Source organism: Hypanus sabinus, chromosome 13 (genome assembly GCF_030144855.1).
Source record: "Hypanus sabinus isolate sHypSab1 chromosome 13, sHypSab1.hap1, whole genome shotgun sequence".
NCBI lineage: Eukaryota > Metazoa > Chordata > Chondrichthyes > Myliobatiformes > Dasyatidae > Hypanus > Hypanus sabinus.
Window position 1 is genome coordinate 32,613,938 of NC_082718.1, and position 12,781 is coordinate 32,626,718.

General features: G+C 44.2%; 1 long non-coding RNA gene across 1 annotated transcript; it reads left to right on the plus strand.

The window, feature by feature from the left end:
• Positions 1-479: 479 nt before the first annotated feature.
• On the plus strand, positions 480-9,276 carry LOC132403470 (uncharacterized). Its single transcript, XR_009515265.1, has 3 exons — positions 480-2,659; positions 2,752-2,908; positions 8,860-9,276. It is a non-coding gene; the product is annotated as an uncharacterized LOC132403470 (long non-coding RNA).
• The last annotated feature ends 3,505 nt before the right edge of the window (positions 9,277-12,781 follow it).

The following is a 12,781-nucleotide window of genomic DNA, read 5'->3' on the forward strand; positions in this document are numbered from 1 at the left end:
ATTACAAACGTAGTGATATATACAGTGTATATGGCAGCGCGGTTAGCACAACTGCTTTACAGTACAGGAGACCCGGGTTCAATTCCCGCCACTGTTTGTGAGGAGTTTGTACGTTCTCCCCGTGACCGCGTGGGCTTCTTCCGGGTGCTTTGGTTTGAAAACAGTCTGGAAACGTAAAATTTGAAAAAAAAGATATACACGTAATGCATATAAATTAAATTCATGCAGAAAGAAGAGGGAAAATACTGAGTTCATGGGTTCATTCAGAATGCAGAGGGGGAGCTGTTGCTATATTTTTGAGTGTGTGTGTCTTCAGGCTCCTCCCTGATGAGACAGGGTGATGGGGTCCCCTTTTTGAGGCATCGCCTTTTGAAGGGGTCCAGGATTCTGGGGGGGGGGGGGGTTAGTGCCCATGGTGGAGCTGACTGAGTTTACGATTTTCTGCAGCTTTTCGATCCTGTGCAATGCCCTCCCCCCCCCCACCTCAATATCTGAGAGTGATTAAACCAGTTAGGAGGCTCTCCACAGTACATCTGTAGAAATTTGTGATAGTCCTTGATGACATACCAAGTCTCTTCAAACTCCTCATGAAATATAGTTGCTGTGGTGCTTTCTTTGTAACTGCATCGATATGTTGGGGCAGGACAGATCCTCAGAGATGTTGACACCCAGGAACTTGAAACTTTTCAGCCTTTCCACTGCTGATCCCTCGATGAAGACTGGTGTGTGTTCCCCTTCCTCAACTCCTTGGTCTTACTGAAGCTGTGTGCAAGTTTCTGCGACACCACTCCACCAGCTGATCAGTCTCGCTCCTGTACGCCTCCTCGTCACCATCTGAAATTCGGCTGACAATAGTTGTGTCATTGGCAAATTGGTAGATGGTGTTTGAGCTGTTCCTAGCCACGCAGTCATGGGTGAAGAGCTAAGCACACATCCCTGAGGTGTGCCGGTGTTGATTGTCAGCGAGGAGGAGATGTTGTTTCTGATCACACAGACTGTAGACTCTTGGTGAGATAGTCAAAGATCTGCTTGTAGAGAGAGGTACAGAGACTCAGGTGTTTGGAGCTTTTTGATTGGAACTGAGTGCATGATAGAGTTGAACACTGAGTCAGCCTGACATACGTATCGTTATTGTCCTGGTGATCCAAGGTTGAGTTCAGAGATGGTCGTTGACTTCAGGAGGGCGCGGAGCGACCACTCTCCGCTGAACATCGATGGTAGAGATCGTAAAGAGCACCAAATTTCTTGGTGTTCACCTGACGGAAAATCTCACCTGGTCCCTCAACACCAGCTCCATAGCAAAGAAAGCCCAGCAGTGTCTCTACTTTTTGCGAAGGCTGAGGAAAGTCCATCTCCCACCCCCCATCCTCATCACATTCTACAGGGGTTGCATTGAGAGCGTCCTGAGCAGCTGCATCACTGCCTGGTTTGGAAATTGTACCATCTTGGATCACAAGACCCTGCAGCGGATAGTGAGGTCAGCTGAGAAGATCATCGGCGTCTCTCTTCCCGCCATCACATACATTTACACTACACGCTGCATCCGCAAAGGAAACAGCATTATGAAGGACCCCACGCACCCCTCATACAATCTCTTCTCCCTCCTGCCATCTGGGAAAAGGCTCCGAAGCATTCAGGCTCTCACGACCAGACTATGTAATAGTTTCTTCCCCCAAGCTGTCAGACTCCTCAATACCCAAAGCCTGGACTGACACCTTACTGCCCTATCGACCTGTTTATTATTTATTGTAATGCTGGTACTGTTTTTGTGCACTTTATGCAGTCCAGTGTAGGTCTGTAGTATAGCTTTCTCTGTGTTTTTTTTTAATTACATAGTTCAGTCTAGTTTTTTGTACTGTGTCATGTAAACCATGGTCCTGAAAAACGTTGTCTCATTTTTACTATGCTCTGTACCAGCAGTTATGGTCAAAATGACAATAAATGTTGACTTGACGAGTGAAGAGCCAATGAGAGTGTATCCACAATAAACCTATCGTGGTGATAGGCAAATTACAGTGGTTCCAGATCCTATCTTAGGCAGGAGTTGATTTTAGCCATGACTGATGTGACAGCCCCTGGGTAGCTCACCCTGGGCACTGGTATGATTGTTACCCTTTCAAAGCAGGTTGGAACCTCCAGCTGTAGCAGCGAGGGATTGAAAATGTCCTGCCAGTTGGTTGGCACAGGTTTTCAGAGCCCTGCCAAGTACACCATCAGGGCCTGAGGCCTTGCGAGCGTTCACCCTCCTGAAAGGTGTTCTGACGCCGGCCTCTGAGACGGAGATCACAGAGTCACCAGATGCTGCAGGGATCCCTACAGGTGTGGTTTCATTCTCTCTTTCAAACCATGCATAAAAGGCATTGAGCTCATCTGGGAGTGAAGCTTCGCAGCCATCCCTGATGTTAGGTTTCGCTTTGTGGGAAGTAATGGCTTGCAAACTCTGCCAAAACTGATGTGCATTGATTCTGTCTCTAACCTCAATCAGAATTGTTCATTTTTGCTCTTGAAATAATCTTCTGTAGGTCTTACCTGGATTTCTTGTTCAGTTATGGATCGCTGGTCTTGAGTGCCACAGACCTAGGCCTCAGCAGACTATGAATCTTGTGGTTCTTCCTTGGCTTTTGGTTCACTCTCCTCCACACAGGTCTTAATGACAACTGTGAGTATTCACTCAGCTTCTAAGATGAATCCCTGAATATTGTCCAGTCCACCGACTCAAAGCAGTCAAAATAATGGTTTTGTTCCTTATAGAGTTTGAACTTCAAAACAAGATCATATCTGATTTAAGAGTAGGCGGCAAGGGAGAGGAAGAGAGAGTGATGTCAACAGGATTTCCAGATGTCAATGAGGATCTTGACATCTTTAAGGAAACTGAGCACACCCTTAAATCTCTTTCTCTGTACACCAGGTAATCCCATCCTAAGCTGTACTCATTCATATATCTAATGTCTGGTATGAGAAAAATATGGCTTGGCCAGTACAGTCAGCTAAGCAGTCAGATGCTGCTCTGGAAGAAGATTCACTCCTAGTGAATGGACAAGCAGAACATTGCAGCTTTTTACCAGCAGGTGGCGGTATTGTAAAGGGGAGCAAGCATGTTCATGCCATTTCATACCATGTTTCAATAGACAATAGACAATAGACAATAGGTGCAGAAGTAGACCATTCGGCCCCTCGAGTCTGCACCGCCATTCTGAGATCATGGCTGATCATTCACTATCAATACCCAGTCCCTGCCTTGTCCCCATATCCCTTGATTCCCTTATCCATCAGATATCTATCTAGCTCCTTCTTGAAAGCATCCAGAGAATTGGCCTCCACTGCCTTCCGAGGCAGTGCATTCCACACCTCCACAACTCTCTGGGAGAAGAAGCTCTTCCTCAACTCTGTTTTAAATAACTGACTTCTTATTCTCAATCCATGCCCTCTGGTACTGGACTCTCCCAACATCTGGAACATATTTCCTGCCTCAATCCTATCAAATCCTTTAATTATCTTAAACGTTTCAATCAGATCCCCTCTCAATCTCCTCAATTCCAGCGTGTACAAGCCCAATCTCTCCAATCTCTCTGCATAAGACAGCCCTGCCATCCCAGGAATCAACCTAGTGAATCTACGCTGCACTTCCTCAATTGCCAGAATGTCCTTCCTTAAACCTGGAGACCAAAACTGTACACAATATTCCAGGTGTGGTCTCACCAGGGCCCTGTACAAATGCAAAAGAACATCCTTGTAACAAAGGCCAACATTCCATTTGCCCTCTTCACTGCCTGTTGCACTTGCTCATTCACCTTCATTGACTGGTGAACTAGGACTCCTAGGTCTCTTTGCATTTCTCCCTTACCTAACTCGACACCGTTCAGACAATACTCTGCCCTCTTGTTCCAGCTTCCAAAGTGGATAACTTCACATTTATTCTCATTGAATGACATCTGCCAAGTATCTGCCCGCTCACTCAGCCTATCCAAGTCTCCCTGTATTCTCCTAACGTCCTCTTCGCATGTCACACTGCCACCCAGTTTAGTATCGTCAGCAAACTTGCTGATATAGTTTTCAATGCCCTCATCTAAATCATTGACATAAATCGTAAAGAGCTGTGGTCCCAATACAGAGCCCTGTGGTACCCCACTAGTCACTTCCAGCCAGTCTGAGAAACACCCATTCACTGCTACCCTTTGCTTTCTATCTGCCAACCAGTTTTCTATCCATGTTGAAACCCTGCCCCCAATGCCATGAGCTCTGATTTTACTCACCAATCTCCTATGTGGCACTTTATCGAATGCCTTCTGAAAATCTAGGTACACAACATCTACTGGCTTACCCTCGTCTAACATCCTTGTTACACCCTCAAAAAACTCCAACAGATTAGTCAAGCATGATTTGCCCTTGGTAAATCCATGCTGGCTCGGCCTAATCCTATTTCTGCCATCTAGATGTGCCACTATTTCGTCCTTAATAATGGACTCAAGCATCTTCCCCACGACTGACAAGCCTCTCAAAGCTAAACTAACATTTCAAATGTTAAAATCAATTGAATCATTGAAATTAAAGTTTCTACATGTGATTAGTGGCCAGGATATTTTACTTGTGTAACATTATAAATGAACAAAGAAAATGTGAACACAAGGGATTCTGCAGATGCTGGAAATCCAGAGCAACACACAAAATGCTGGAGGAACTTAGCAGGTCAGACAGAACATGAATAAACAGTTGATGATTCAGGCCAAGAGCCTTCATCGGGACTGGAAAGAAAATGTGAAACATCAGCAGGCCCTCCATCCAGTCCCACCCGATAAAAATGTTACAACTTTCCTGTACTGGCCCAGTGCCTCCATTCTCTTCCTGTCCAAAGATCTGTATGTTTTGAATTGAATTTACTTTATTTCTTACATCCTTCACATACATGAAGAGTAAAAATCTTTACGTTACATATCCCTCTAAATGTGCATAGTAATTTATAATAAATATGACAGTCAATGTAACATAGAAATGCACTCAAATCAGCGTGAGTTAATCAGTCTGATGGCCTGGTGGAAGAAGCTGTCCCAGACCCTGTTGGTCCTGGCTTTTATGCTGTGATACTGCTTCCTGGTTGGTAGCAGCTGGAATAGATTGTGGTTGGGGCGACTTGGGTCCCCAATGATCCTTCAGGCCCTTTTTACACACCTGTCTTTGTAAATGTCCAGAATAGTGGGAAGTTCACATCTACAGATGTGCTGGACTGTCTGCACCACTCTCTACAGAGCCCTGTGATTAAGGAAGGTACAGTTCCCATACCAGGCAGTGATGCAGCCAGTCAGGATGCTCTCAATTGTGCTCCTGTAGAAAGTTCTTAGGATTTGAGGGTCCATACCAAACTTCCTCAACCATCTGAGGTGAAAGAGGCACTGTTGTGCCTTTTTCAGCACACAGCTGGTTTGTACAGACCACGTGAGATCCTCGGTGATGTGTATGCCAAGGAACTTAAAGCCGTTCACCCTCTCATCCCCAGATCCATTGACGTCAATAGGGGTTAGCCCGTCTCCATTTCTCCTGTAGTCTACAACCAGCTCCTTTATTTTTGTGACATTGAGGGAGAGATTGTTTTCTTGACACCACAGTGTCAGAGAGATGGCTTTTTACCTGCAGACCACCTCATTATTGTTTGAGATCAAGCCAATCAATGTCATCAGCAAAATTCATTAGCAGCTTAGAGCTGTGGGTGGCGACACAGTCACGGGTATACAGGGGGTAAAGGAGGGGACTTAGTACACAGCCCTGTATTGAGAGTCAGAGGGGCAGTGAGGGAGCCCACTCTTACCACCTGCCAGTGATCTAACAGGAAGTCCAGGATCCAAGGCAGGGTCAAGGTCGTGGTCTCTGAGCTCCTTGTCAAGCCTGGAGGGAATTATTGTGTTGAATGCTGAACTGTAGTCCAAGAACGGCATTCTCACTCAAGCATATGTTCAGTGACTGAACCTCCAACCCTTCCTTGGGCCATCATCATTATTTGTTTGTCATATGATGTGGGTAATCATGGTCTTTCCATTACCATATCGTTTTTGGCAAATTTCTCTACAGAAGTGGTTTGCCATTGCCTTCTTCTGGGCGGTGTCTTTACAAGACAGGTGACTCCAGCCATTATCAATACTCTTCAGAGATTGCCTGGTGTCAGTGGTCCCATAACTGGGACTTGTGATATGTACCAGCTGCTTACATGGCTTCACGTGACCCTGACCGGGGGGACAAGCAGGTGACCTACGGGTTAGCGGAGGGAGGGAGGGAGGGAGTGCCTTACACCTCCTTTGGTAGTAATTTTATGTATTGCACTGTACTGCTGCCGCAAAAAAAATTCATGACATGTGAGTGATGATAAACCAGATTCTGATCTGGGTCTCTATTGTGGACTGAGAGTGGGAAGGGGGCAGGGAGAGGGGAATCATGGTTGGGAAAAGGGGAAGGGAGAGGGGTGGGAGCGGGAAGCACCAGAGAGACATTCTGTAATGACTAATAAACCAATTGTTTGGAATCAAATGACCTTGCCTGGTGTCCCAGGGCTGGGTGTGTCTGCCCTGTACCAACCCCTGCCCCTGGCACTCCTCCTCTGCCACCTGTCCCAAACCCCTTTCGGTGGTTCATCCTCACCAGTCCCAACATCCCTTCCTTCCGCCCGATTTACGAAGTTTCTCTCTGCCCCACACTGACAAGTACAGTACTGTGCAAAAGTCTTGGGCACCCCAGCTGATCAACCTCTTCCTCTGGCAGCTGACTGGGCTGGAGAAGTGCAACACCCTGACTCGGTCCCCTGAGGCATGACCCATTTGGGATGGGACAGGGAACTGAAGCAACGTAGGAAAGTGGGCGAAGAGTGGGCTATCTCAATCTACCAACCTAATCGTCCCGTCAGCCATCTCCTGCACCCTCTGGGAAGGGAGCCGCAATTCCCAATTAGCCTCATTAACCAGTTCGGAACCCACAAAACCAGCTTAGGTGTGGCCTCCCTCAATCTGAAAGTGAACAGTGGAGAAGGTACAGGAATAGAGACATCCACTTATTGACCACTTAAATCCCACAGCAAGTGGGGGAATTAAATTATTAATGATACATTAAATCATATTGATGACAGGAATAACTTTTAAACTAATTTAATTTTTTCGGGATCAAGGCATCACGGGTAAAAATCAGTATGTCTTTCCATTCCTAGTGGTGGTGATTGACCTGCCCACTTCAGTGTCTTTGATGAAGGGAGGCGAAGACCTCAATATAATAGCCATCACTAAAGGGCAAACTTGTGGGCCTGAAGATAGACAAGTCCCCTGGTCCTGATGGAATGCATCCCAGGGTACTGAAAGAAATGGCAGAGGCCTTGTCGATAATTTACCAAAATCCTCTAGACTCTGAATAGGTCCCGGCAGATCAGAAGAAGGCGAATATTACACCACTGTTCAAAAAAAGAATGGCGGCAAAAGGCAGTTAATTATGGGCCAGTTAGTTTAACAACTGTAGTTGGGAAAATACTTGAAGCCATCATTAAAGGATAGCGAGGCCTCTGGAAAGAAATGGATCCTTCAGACAGGCACGGTATGGATTCAGCAAAGGCAGGTCCTGTTTGACAAATTTATGGAGTTCTTTGAGGATATAACAAGGACAGTGGATAGAGGGGAATGGATGGATGTTATTTACTAGGATTTTCAGAAAGCGTTCGATAAGGTGCCACATAAAAGACTTATCCATAAGATAAGGATGCATGGAGTTGGGGTGATATATTAGCATGGATAGAGAATTGATTAACTAATAGAAAGCAGAGAGTTGGGGTACATGGGTGTTACTCTGGTTAGAAATTAGTGGTGAGTGGTGGTCCGCAGGGGTTGGTGGGGGGACCACTTCTTTTTATGCTGTATATCAATGATTTAGATGATGGAATAGATGGCTTTGTTGCCAAGTTTGTAGATGATATGAAGATTGGTGGAGGAGCATGTAGTGTTGAGGAAACAGGTAGGATACAGAAGGACTTAGACAGATTAGGAGAATGGGGAAGAAATTGGCAAATGAAATACGATGTTGGAAGATGCATGGTCATGCACTTTGGTAGTAGAAATAAATGTGCAGACGATTTTCTAAATGGGGAGAAAATCCAAAAATCTGAGATGCAAAGGGACTTGGGAGTCCTTGTGCAAACATCCTAAAGGTGGTGAGGAATGCAATGGTAATGTTTGCATTCATTTCAAGAGGTCTAGAGTACAAAAGCAGGGATGTGATGCTGAGGCTTTATAAGGCACTAATGAGGCCTCATCTTGAATATAGTGAACAGTTTCGGGCTCCTTATCAAAGAAAAGATGTGCTGGCATTGGAGAGGGTCCAGAGGAGGTTCACAAGGCCAATTCCGGTAATAAAAGAGTTATCAAATGAGGAATGCTTAATGGTTCTGGGCCTGTACTCGCTGGAATTTAGAAGTATAGGGGGGGGGGGTGGGGGGAGGATCTCTTTGAAACCTTTCAAAAATTGAAAGGCCTAGGCAGAGCAGATGTGGAGAAAACGTTTCCCCATGGTGGGGGAGCTCTAGGACGAGAAGGCACAGCCTCAGCATAGTGGGGCATCCATTTATAAACAAACGTGGAGAAATTTCTTCAGCTAGAGGGTGGTAAATTTGTGCAATTTGTTACCAAAGGCAGCAGTGGAGGCGAAGTTGTAGGGTGTAATTAAGCTGGAGATTGATAGGTTCTTGATTGGACATGGCATCAAAGGTTATGGGGAGAAGGAGGGGGTTAAAATCACCTTTATTGAATGGCAGAGAAGACTCGATGGGCCAAATGGTCTAATTCTGCTCCTATGTCTTATGATCTTACAGTAACCCATTTTTGTCCCTTCTCCCATCACTAGAAACTGTTCCGTTGGGCTTAGTAGCTAAGCCACATGTGAAGGCCAGGAGCTGGACTTTGTTGTCAGAGGCTATTTGAGACTCACGCCATTGGGAGCATTTAATAGGTAGTGGAAGCTTATCCTCACCACCATCCCTGACTATAACAACCTTAAAGAAACAATATTAATATTGAATTCTGCTAAAATGGTGAAGGAACCACTTCTGTAAACATGTTGGCCTCTTACGCTACACAGGCGGACAACTACACTGACACACTGCAGAGGAATAAATCTGTGACCGATGAAATGCAAAAGCAAACTTTGACGTTCCAACCTCCCAGATGAACCAATTTGGCTCCTGGTGGCAACTATTTTTATTTTTATTTTGAGATGAGTCACAGCAACAGGCCCTTATGGTCTGATGAACTCACACTGTCAAGTGACCAATTAACTAGCTAACATGCAAATTTGTGGAATGTGGGAGGAAACCAGAGCATGTGGAGGAAACTCTCGGAGAATATTCAAACTCTGCTGGAAGGAAAAAGTTAAATGTGGCTCCTCCTTGGTATATGTTTAAATAAAATGGAAGTCTGAAAGATGAAGTGCTGTTAGCTTGGAGAGGGATTGTTTTGAAGAATGAATCCACAACGTTGTTATGGGAGTACAAGTCTACAGTCATAACAGTGGAAAATGAAGAACATGGTTTTCTGGGGAGGGCGAGGCCATTGTGTGGATGCAGGTATGAAATACATGGAAAAATAGCAGTGTACGGGTTTGATGAGTATAAAAGGGGCACCTTCTTGGTGCAAGAGAAGCGAGCTTTGTCTTAGGTTGGATCATAGCTGGTGATAAGATAGGGAATAGTACTTCAAGAGTCAGAATTAGACTCGGAGAGAGGGGGAAGGGAGAAAAACCCAGGCTACACGTGATGTTGTTGGATCTGCGACTGCCTTTGCCATTGCAGAGATTGGCTTGTTCAGTGAATGGTAAGTATTTTGATATTTGTACTGCTGCTACTGTAAACATTTGATTTTTTTTTCTTTCTGCATTGAGCTCATGCTAGTTCAAATAAAGAACGTAACAAATTTTAAACTAATTTTCATTTACAGTTTCATTTCCCAGATACTAAATTATGAGTATAGTGGATTCCAGATAATTGGGCCAGCGGTTAATTGGGGCAGCTGCTTATTTGAGACAACTTAAAGAACAACTAATTGAGAAAATAGCCAGGATTCCCTTCATTTATTTGGGACACTATGCCGCTTAATTGGGACAAGAGACTGTTGCTGGTTCTAACTAGCGTCAGACGCAGGCACTTGTGTGGCTGTTAGGCGCTACACTTGCTTAGAGTGATCAGTTCTTAAAATAGCGTCAGTTGAACGTGCTTCTGTTCAAATAGCAGTGATTTTTATCACTCACAGTTGGCAAGAAATAAGCAGCGAAACAATTTAGAACTGTTTTGCTCGTTGTGGTTTCAAGCATTCAGCCTTGGAGAAGCCAGAAATGACTGGGGGTGAAAATGAAACAATTTCACATCTTCAACAAGTTTGGAACTACAAAGAACTTGAAGGCATCAACAATCATCTTGAAATTTACAATGAAAAAGAAGATTTGGAGGATGTGATTATCAAAATTTGCATGAAGACAGTCCATTGTCTTCACTAGGTGTCTATACTGATTCTGTTCATTTATAGTCAATCAAAAGAGCATACACTGGCTCTGTCAATAACTATTAGGAACTAATACAGTTTTATAGTACTCTAGTAGTATTGGTAGTGTATTCATGTGTTCTGCATTTCATTTAAATATGTTACTTGTTACTCAGTTAAATGGCAGTTTGGTTTTTAAAAAAATAACTTTTTAACAATTTCCATGAAACTGTATTGGTCCCACTTAACCAAAATATACTGCATTTTAAAAACAGGTTCTTCTCTCAACATGGTATTGGCTCACAGACCAATCCCAAGGGAAGATGACATTATAGGTGTTTCTGTGAAAGAATATTTGGTAAACATTTCTATTAAACACAAGGTTCACTGCAGATGCTGTGGTCAAATCAAGACGTACAAAAAAGCTGGATGAACTCAGCAGGTCGGGCAGCATCCGTTGAAAGAAGCAGTCAATGTTTTGGGTCGAGACCCTTCATCAGGACATTTCTATTGGTGTTTATCCAGCTATTGAAAGCACAAGCTTTTGTTTTAAAAAACTGCTGAGAGTGTAAAAGGTACAGCATCAGTTATACATAAACAAATGTCCAGTGAGAACTATTGCTTAATGAAGAGTCTATTTATTAATTTAACCATGTTATTAACATTTCTAAACAATTAAGTGCACGTGGAGAATGAGTGCAGTTGTCAAACTAGGTTATGGGACACAAGCAGTCGCAATCTTATCAGTCTCACTTCGTGAGTGCTGTCGCAGGGTCTCAGGCCAAAACCATCAGATTTTCTTGCTTCCACTGTTACAGCCACTCACTACGTTCCTCCAGCACAGGTATTCCCAACCTCTACTTATGCCTTGGGCCTCTAGCATTACCCGAGGGGTTTGTGGACCCCAGCCCTGGTGGTAGTTTGTGTTTCTGCAATCTCTTGCTTCAGTCAATATTAGTTCAAACATGACGACTCCTCAGCTGGGAGGGAGCTACAATACAAAGTGCTGGACAACACAACTTTCCACCCATCTCTCTTCAACGATTGATCAGAGTTCCTGAAATCTCTTTTAAGATTCTCCTCCAAAGTGATTTATGATTTAGAGGAAAACTCCGGCACTGGAATCACAATCTGGAGTGCTTTCGATCATTAGGGAACTTTAAAAATTACACTTCAGATCTTCCCTCTTTCCAGGAGAGGGGAAAATAGAAGATAGTACACTCAATATGATGAGCCGATTCACAAACTGATCCTGACTGTATAGAACTTTGGTCTGTTGAAAAGTTACCTTTAATAAACTTTTCACCTTATAGAACAGTACTGCACAGGAATAGGCCCACAATGTTGTGCTAAACCAGCGAAAAAGTAAATCAAGTCTGCCCGCCCTCCCGAAAACTAAGCCTTGCTATCTACACAACGTCCATATCCCTCCACCTGCTTCACATTCACAAGCCTGTCTAAGAGCCCCTGATGTATTTGCCTCTGTCACCATATTTAGTTTCATGAGAGTGGTGGGGACTGAGGCGGAGATCTGACAGAGGTTTACACGATTGGGAGAGGCATAGATTGAGTAGACAGGGAGTATCTGTTTCCCAGGGTGGAAATGTCTAATACCAGAGGACATGCATTGAGGGTGAGAGGGGTAGGTTCCAAAGGGATGTGAGGGGTAAATATTTCACTCAGAGTTGTTGATGTCTGGAATAGTGGTAGAAACAAATACATTATAGACTTTTAGGAGACATTTGGATAGGCACATGGATTTAAGGATGGAGGGATATGGACAGGGTGTAGAAAGGAGGGGTTAGTGTTTGGATATTTTTGATTTGCTTTTTAGCTGGTTTGCCACAACAGTGTGGGCTGAATGGCCTGTTCCTGTGCTGTACTCTTCTACAACACGGACATTCCACCACCACTAAGTAATAAAAAAACACTTACCCCTCACATCCTCCTTGCCCCTAACCCCTCTCACCTTCAATGTATGCCCTCTTGTATTAAGACATTTCAACCTGCTGAAACAGATACAGTCTACTCTACCTGTGCCTCTCAATCTTACAAGCCTCTATCAGATCTCCTCTCAGCCTCTGCCGCTAAGTCTGTCCGGTCTCTCGTGATAGCTCATGCCCTCTAATCTAGGCAGTGTTCTGCTAAACCTCATTCAGAAAGGAAGAAACTAGATCTCCCAGAAGAATTTTCTTCCCCAAATGGAACAATCCAACAAGGGCATTAGAATAAATTTATTTATCTTTTATTTGTACAAATCTAGGATCTCTACAATAGATCATGACCCCCTTAGT